The following is a 9,709-nucleotide window of genomic DNA, read 5'->3' on the forward strand; positions in this document are numbered from 1 at the left end:
CCCATGATTCTATTAATAAAATAGATAGGCTGAGAATCAAGGGAGTTGTAGTTCAGCAACATCTGGAGGGCCTGAGTTTGGGGAAGCCTGATCGAGATCTATATCAATATATATCTATATATCTGTCTCTAGCCATCCTGATATTTTTTTTAACAAAGGTTTAACACTAAAACTTTGGTTGGGTGAGTTTTTATTATTTTATTTATATAGCGCCAGCAAATTCTGTAGCGCTGTACAATGGGAGTTTAATGGGCGTTACAGGCTCGGGTGGCTGCTTTTTACACGTTACTCCCGCATGCTCACAAGCTAAATGGCGTTTTGACGTGTAACTCCCATTAATCTTAGGCAGCACTGAGACCTGTATGCATGAGGTTAGGGTTTTAAACTGCACAAATGAAAACGGTACTTTATTACAGAGAATAATTGCACGAATGGTATTGCCACCTGGGATTCTAAAATATGATCTGTCAATTGAGCTAACGGCAGCTCATGTTATATATGTACACATGGAAGATTTTCTTCTGGCGTATTGCGTTCCCCCTCCAACTTTTCAAATGGACGAAGAGGGACACTTTAATTTTAGGGGTGCGAGTGGGGGTGTAACCTGAGTCAGGACTGTTCTGAGAAATGTTAGGTGACTTACTAATAAAAAAAACATAACAAGTATCTTTTACACAGACTGATTTCTAAACACATTGGTAAGGTTAGCTGACTGGGATTCCAAGCGCTAAGTCGGTGATATGTGACCAGATAAACTCCAGACATACAATTATGTAATATCATCATTGGCATAATACTATTTTGGGCAGTAAACCATGGTCAAACCAGAGCTAATGAACCAAAGGGTTACTTGCCATTGGGCCACTAATTTTCACATGGATTTACACCGAGTAGAATGCCCTTATTTAAACACTTGATTTTAGCCCGTCCCAAAAGCAAATTTGACATGAAAAACTGTGTAAAGCAAGCCATTGATGCTGTGTTCATAATTTTGAATAGGTAACTGGAAATTTCAAAGATATAACTGCCATTGTGCCACTTATGTTAACATGGATTTACATAGAAAAGGATGGAGTTGATTAAACACTATTGTCCTAAGCCTGCTCCAATGGCGATTAGGGCATGAAAAAACATGTCACCCATGCCATGGGTGCTATTTTTCATAATTTTGAATCAATAACTTATATTTTGAAAGGGTTAATTGCCATTCATGATCCAAATCAAAAATTAAATAAGAAACCATCTTGAGCCTATCGTTAGGATAGAAAAGTGTGGCAGAGGGAGGTATACATTTTTAAGTCCTTACCTTCAATATCCACATTTCATACATGTTACAATATTTAACATTTCATTACTTTTTCATGTTCTCTATCTGATCTTCAATTAAAATATTTCCCTTCCTCTGCATTTCCATTCCAAATACATATCCCTCGTTGCCGACACTATAATTACTCCCTCTCATTCTCAATTTGTGTACTCACATAGAATTTTCACCGTCATTTTCATGCATTCAGGGCCGGTGCAAGGATTTCTGTCACCATTTTGCCGCCCCCTCATGTCTCTCACTCACTGACAGACACACACTCACTGACAGACAGACATACACTCACTCACTGACAGATACACACACACACACACACACAGACACTCACTGACACATAGATACACTCACTCACTAACCGACTCTCACTGACATACATAAACTCACTGACAGACAGACACTCATTGACAGATACACTCACTGATAGTCAAATACTCACACACTCACCGACACACAGACTCAGACATCCAGCCTCCCTGGGGTCCAGTGTGGGGCAGCTCATCACTCCTCCAGCGCGCTGTTTAGTATGCCAGGGCAGAAATTATGTCATATCCCAGCTCCCAGGATCATAGATGGCACGCGAGGGAGGAGTGGGGAGCTGCAAGAAGAGCCCCCGTCACCTGCCTCCTCTCCCCCGACATTCATTGGCAGAGCAGGCACCTGCCACCAGGGTAAGCAGGTGCCTGCTGTGTCATACTGAAGGACAGCTACAGGGGCGCCTGGAGGATCGGCCCGGCATTAGGGGGGACGGCTCTGGAGCCACTCGCCTAGCGCTGAGGCCCAGGACAGGGGGAGCCCACCAGGAAACATCCCGGTGGGCGCCCCCAGCAAGCCAGTGCCCTAGGCGAATGCCTAGTTTGCCTAACAGTTGCACTGGCCCTGTATGCATTTCAAGCGCTATAGTGAGCTGCTCACTATTTAGGTTAACCCCCTCCTCCTGTGTGAAGTGAAGAGTCAATTTACATTCTTTTTCTCCCTCTCCACGGTGCTTGGCCAGCCCTGCTGCCTTTGCTGAAACATTTGGAGACTAGTGCGCATATGCAGCAAGACGCCACACTGCGCCATTCAAATGTTCTATATGAGACCATCTGATTGAAATAGCAGAGTTTAACTCGGCTATTTTAGCCGAAGCACTTCGGTGCACATGTCATCCCTGCCATGTAGATTAAAAAAAGGAATTGTTAGCACACCCGGAACACTGCATTTTTCAGCTTTGGTACTGCCGTAGAGACCAGCTCACACAAAAAAAACTACGGTAAGTTTAAAATTTTACAAGGATACTTAAAATCACCTATGTCAGCAAACAAATATGGGGATTCAGTTCCACCATATGGCCATATCATGTTATGCTCACTACTATGCCACAGAACCCCAGTATCTGTGGGTCCTACACTAATTTTAACATCGGAGACAAATGATATAGTGCTAAATAAACTAAAATGCATTCAATTATTATACGAGGCACACAATTTTGTCTCTATGGCAAAACCACTGCAGAGAATAGTTTTTTTCAATCCCTTTTTTGTAGTCCAGACCAGATTTCTTTTGGACTGAGCACAACACCCACCCCTAAGTTTCAGATGCCCCTTTGGAAGTGACCACAGGAAAGTATAAATTTGGGGAGGTTATGGATAGCAATCTCACTTCATAATAATTTTTCTTTGATATAGAGCAGATATTTTATATGCATTGTGAATATATTCATTAAGCACTATCACTTCAATTGTTTAATTTTGGCACTGTATTTTTTAAATTGTGTTTTTTACAATTATTTTTGTTATTTTTAATTATGTGCCACAGTGGTTACACTCTGTTCTGGACTTCCTAATATCAATTCTGTGCATATTTTACATCTGTCAGCGCACACTGCATGCTGCCGACAGACAAAAGCTTCTCCCATGCAAGCAGAGCGCACTGATTGTAGGCCTCCCTGTCTCCCCATCACCTCCGCTGGTATTTCTGTTTTTCATTCATCTTCTTTTCCCTCCCTCTCTCTCTCTTTTACCCTCTCCTTGCTGGCTTGGAGCTCACGCATGTAGTCTTAGCCCCTCAAATCCTGCTGTCAAAGTCTTCTCTCTGAGAAGCCTCTGATTAGACATCGGTGCGCCACCCTTAACGTCAGACAGTGGTGTGCCGAACAGCGCCGGAAGCTTCGCTCAGTAAAGTAATATCTTAATTTTAAACCCTCTTTCAGGGGTTTCTTTTTGGTGGACCTGAGGAATAATTTCAATGGGGCATTATTCATATAAAAGCAAAAAAGGGTTGGAGAGACCCTTTAAAATGTTGAATGGTTGTTGCTTTACGAGCTAACATTTCTTCTTGCAGGATATTTTCAATTGCTGTCTGTAGGACAGGTGTCTTTGGTGTATATTGCTTTCTCATTACCATGCTAGAACTACCAGGACCATGCTAGAACTACCAGGACAGCTACCAGAACTTCTATTATTATTATTAATTTATTATTTATAAAACGCCAGCAAATTCCGTAGCACTGTACTGCTAGCTTTCTTTTTACTTAAAGCCCTCTTTCCATACATACTGGTATACATCTTCATTTTTGTATACTTTTATGGTTAATTCCATGATGATTTGAAGTTGGTTTCTATTCTGTATTAAACAAGCAGAAATAAAGATAGACAAGATAGAAATGTGGAATGCTATCCTAAGTATGTTTCATGATTATCATACTTTGTAGGATGACTTTCATGTCGAGGCCTGAAAAAAGTGCTCTCCCTTGCTATTTCTATCTATCATGTATGTACTCATGATACACTTATATAACTTGTGGAGATAGGAATCTTTTACAACTTGTTGAGCCTGGTTGCTATATTTACTATTGTGTACGTATGATTGCCTATTTGGTTGGTCTGCTACCTTTGGACTCCAGTATTGTACCACGTGCAATATTTGCATCAGTTATGTACATTGTGTTTATTGTTTCCTCTGTTTGATTCCTTCTTAAAAATAATAATGAATAACTACAAAAAATTGTGGAATGTTGATGCTGGGCCTATGTCTCCATTGTTCCCAGCGTGACTGCAGTTAAATCCAGTCTTCTCAATGTCGCTAAAGTGGAAGATCTCTTTTCACTTTAGCTATATAAATGTAGCGCAAATTTTCACATATACATTGAGTGAGAGCAAGACCGGACTGAGAAAATAATTCTTCCCGAGCATTTGATGGTAGAGCAGTCCAGTAGGGACTGAGAGGGGACATGTAATCGCTTGAGAGAAAGACAGCTTTATAGGAATAGATCAAGATGCTGTGCTTTAACGGTCACACCCATGGTCGCTGCTCCTAATTCCTCTACATCATCAGACACTGAAGCAATGTAGTTAGGGGCAACGTAACTTTCTGAAGCAGAAAAACAATATAGGAAAAAGAAGGGGCTTATACTGTGGAAAAAGTGGACATCTCAGGGTTAATTGTTCGGTTTGTCCAGAAAACTCTAAGTTCGCTCAGGGTACCGGCTTTGGGTGTGAAATCTAAAGTCCCTTTCCTGCCTCAGAATCAATTTTTATTACCTTGAAATGGAAAAAAAAAATAAATTAATATTTAAGCTCTTGTTGGTTCTGGAGCTGCCTGGTTATCTCTTCATTTTGATTAAAAGCTGGGTCAAAATATCTCTTGGAGTTCTCATTGTCAGGAAAGGTTTATTTTCAAGATAACTCCTTAGCATTCTATAAATGTACCTACTGCTCCCCGTTATGTACAGAGGTACCTCCCCAATACCTGAATATCAAATCAGTGTTTAACAAAAAAGAGGCCAATAAGTTCCCACCTCATAGACCCTATGACTACTCCATAAATCTCCTATCTGGTACAGCACCTCATTGGTTCATAAATAGATCTTCTTCTCCTGTAGGTGCAGGTTTCTTTTTTGTTTCCATGAAAAAGGGCAATTTAAAGCCTTGTACTGACTATAGAGGACTTAATAAAACCACTATATGGAATGCATATATAGCGGAGCTCCAATAACCCGACTAGGTATCTTCACCAAATATCCTCGAAGGTAGAAGAAGCACTCTTCAGTGAATAGCTCTAGATGACACATAGTTCTGGGAGTACAACTCATTTTTATTCCACAGTCTTAGTCTTTTATACAAAGACCCCCAGCATGGGGTCTCCATTGTATGTACACAGTATTCGCCAAGACACCTTTGTGTCCGGGAGATAATTGAGTTGCTGACCGCTAAACTAATTATCCCCCTGATACAGAGTGCCTAAACATAAAAACACCCCCAAAACTTAGTAAAAACACACAGGAACCACACATATCATGCATCCCTGGATATCTCTTGTCCGAGCGCCCAAGTTGGAAAAATAGCGCCGGATCCATGAAGAATTGTTTGATCGCCACTGGGGTAAAGTTTTGACTGGCCACACATGAGAACTACCCCCAAAATACTTCCAGCACAATTGTGGTTTGGGACGGTCAAATAGCGGGAGCTCCTGTGGTCAAACGGAAGGGATCTCCCCATGGTTCTCAGGGAACGATTGTTCCTATTAGTCTGTAGTACCTTCCCTCCAAATAGGACTCTCCTGACAGGTCAGCAAGTGGGTTAATCCATTGGGTCAAGGTGACCAGTCACATAGCCAATTTGAGTTCCAGGGTGTTCGCGGTTAAATACCGCTGAGCAGGGCCGCCATCAGGGGGTGACAACCGTGACACTTTCCCTCTCTGCATACATAGATCGCGAATATCGCGATCTATGTGTGCAGCCGCGGGCCCCCGGCTCCCTGTTGCCGCAGAGGGGGCCCAGGCCTCCAGCCTCTTCTCTTCTCCTCCCTGCTAATAACTCTCGCGAGACCCGGTTGCCATGGCAACGCTCCGCGGGTCTCGCGAGAGTTATTGGAGGAGAGAAGAGGAGAAGCTGGAGGCCTGGGCCCCCTCTGCGGCAACAGGGAGCCGGGGGGCCCCACCATGCCACCGGACCACCGGGGATGGAATCTCCCCTCTCCCTAGACACAGGTAAGCAGGGAGGGGGAGAAACTATTTAATTAATCAATTTTTTTTTTTTTTAATAATGTTAAAATGACCCCCCCTCCCCCTCCTCATTACAAATTTACACACACACACTACATACACTGACACAACACACACACACACACACTACATACACTGACATAACACACACACACACACACTACATACACTGACATAACACACACACACACACACACACTACATACACTGACAAAACACACACACTACATACACTGACAAAACACACACACTGCATACACTGACACAACACACACACACACACACACACTACATACACTGACACAACACACACACTGCATACACTGACACAACACACACACTGCATACACTGACACAACACACACACTACATACACTGACAAAACACACACACACACTACATACACTAACACAACACACACTACATACACTGACACAACACACACACTGCATATACCAACACAACACACAATGCATACACTAACACAACACACACTCTGCATACACTGACACAACACACTCTGCATGCACTGACACAACACACACTGCATACACTTACACAACCCACACTTTGCATACATTGACACAACACACTCACCGCATACACTAACACAACACACACTCTGCATACACTGACACAACACACACACCGCATACACTAACACAACACACACCGCATACACTGACACAACACACACACCGCATACACTAACACAACACACACACCACATACACTAACACAACACACACACACTGCATACACTGACACAACACACACACTGCATACACTGACACAACACACACACTGCATACACTGACACAACACACACTCTGCATACACTGACACAACACACTGCATACACTAACACAACACACACTGCATACACTAACACAACACACACTGCATACACTGACACAACACACACTGCATACACTAATACAACACACACTGCATACACTTACACACACAGTGCATACACTAATACAATACACACACTGCATTCACTAATACAACATGCACTCTGCATACACTACACACTAACACACTCACTGCATCCACTATACTGACACACACTCTGCATTCGCTACACATTACCACACTCTGCATTCACTACACTAACACACACTCTGCATCCGCTACACACTAACACACTCTGCATTCACTACACTAACACACACTGTGCATCCGCTACACACTGACAACCGTGACACTTTCCCTCTCTGCATACATAGATCGCGAATATCGCGATCTATGTGTGCAGCCGCGGGCCCCCGGCTCCCTGTTGCCGCAGAGGGGGCCCAGGCCTCCAGCCTCTTCTCTTCTCCTCCCTGCTAATAACTCTCGCGAGACCCGGTTGCCATGGCAACGCTCCGCGGGTCTCGCGAGAGTTATTGGAGGAGAGAAGAGGAGAAGCTGGAGGCCTGGGCCCCCTCTGCGGCAACAGGGAGCCGGGGGGCCCCACCATGCCACCGGACCACCGGGGATGGAATCTCCCCTCTCCCTAGACACAGGTAAGCAGGGAGGGGGAGAAACTATTTAATTAATCAATTTTTATTTTTTTTTAATAATGTTAAAATGACCCCCCCTCCCCCTCCTCATTACAAATTTACACACACACACTACATACACTGACACAACACACACACACACACACTACATACACTGACATAACACACACACACACACACTACATACACTGACATAACACACACACACACACACTACATACACTGACAAAACACACACACTACATACACTGACAAAACACACACACTGCATACACTGACACAACACACACACACACACACACACACACTACATACACTGACACAACACACACACTGCATACACTGACACAACACACACACTGCATACACTGACACAACACACACACTACATACACTGACACAACACACACACACACTACATACACTAACACAACACACACTACATACACTGACACAACACACACACTGCATATACCAACACAACACACAATGCATACACTAACACAACACACACTCTGCATACACTGACACAACACACTCTGCATGCACTGACACAACACACACTGCATACACTTACACAACCCACACTTTGCATACATTGACACAACACACTCACCGCATACACTAACACAACACACACTCTGCATACACTGACACAACACACACACCGCATACACTAACACAACACACACCGCATACACTGACACAACACACACACCGCATACACTAACACAACACACACACCACATACACTAACACAACACACACACACTGCATACACTGACACAACACACACACTGCATACACTGACACAACACACACTCTGCATACACTGACACAACACACTGCATACACTAACACAACACACACTGCATACACTAACACAACACACTCTGCATACACTGACACAACACACACTGCATACACAAACACACACACTGCATACACTAATACAACACACACTGCATACACTTACACACACAGTGCATACACTAATACAATACACACACTGCATTCACTAATACAACATGCACTCTGCATACACTACACACTAACACACTCACTGCATCCACTATACTGACACACACTCTGCATTCGCTACACACTAACACACTCTGCATTCACTACACTAACACACACTGTGCATCCGCTACACACTAACACACTCTCTGCATTCACTACACTAACACACACTCTGCATCCGCTACACACTAACACACCCTCTGCATTCACTACACATTAACACACACTCTGCATTCACTACACATTAACACACTCTCTGCATTCACTACACTAACACACTCTCTGCATTCACTACACTAAGACACTCTGCATTCACTACACATTAACACACACTCTGCATTCACTACAAATTTACACACACACTACATTCATTACACTGACACACTCTGCATTCACTACACCCTAACACACACTCTGCATTTATTACACACTAACACACACTCTGCATTCACTAAACTATGCACACACTCTGGATTCACTATACTGACACACACTCTGCATTCACTACACTAACATACACTCTGCATCACCTGTACACACAGCATCCACTACACAAACATCCTGTATTCACAGTACACACACTACATCCACCACAAATTGAAACATTCTGCATTCACTATACACAGACACTGTGTCTAATACACACACTACACCCACTACAGACACTGCATCCACTAAACACATTTCATCTAGTACATACAAACACTACATCCACTACACAAACACACACTACATCACTGTACACACACTACATCCACTACTCAAACACACTCTGCGTTCACTATACACACTGCATCTGCTACACTAACACACTCTGCATTCACTGCACAAACAGTATCTAATACACACAAACACTACATCCATTACACA

Source organism: Pelobates fuscus, chromosome 12, assembly GCF_036172605.1.
Source record: "Pelobates fuscus isolate aPelFus1 chromosome 12, aPelFus1.pri, whole genome shotgun sequence".
NCBI classification, from domain to species: domain Eukaryota; kingdom Metazoa; phylum Chordata; class Amphibia; order Anura; family Pelobatidae; genus Pelobates; species Pelobates fuscus.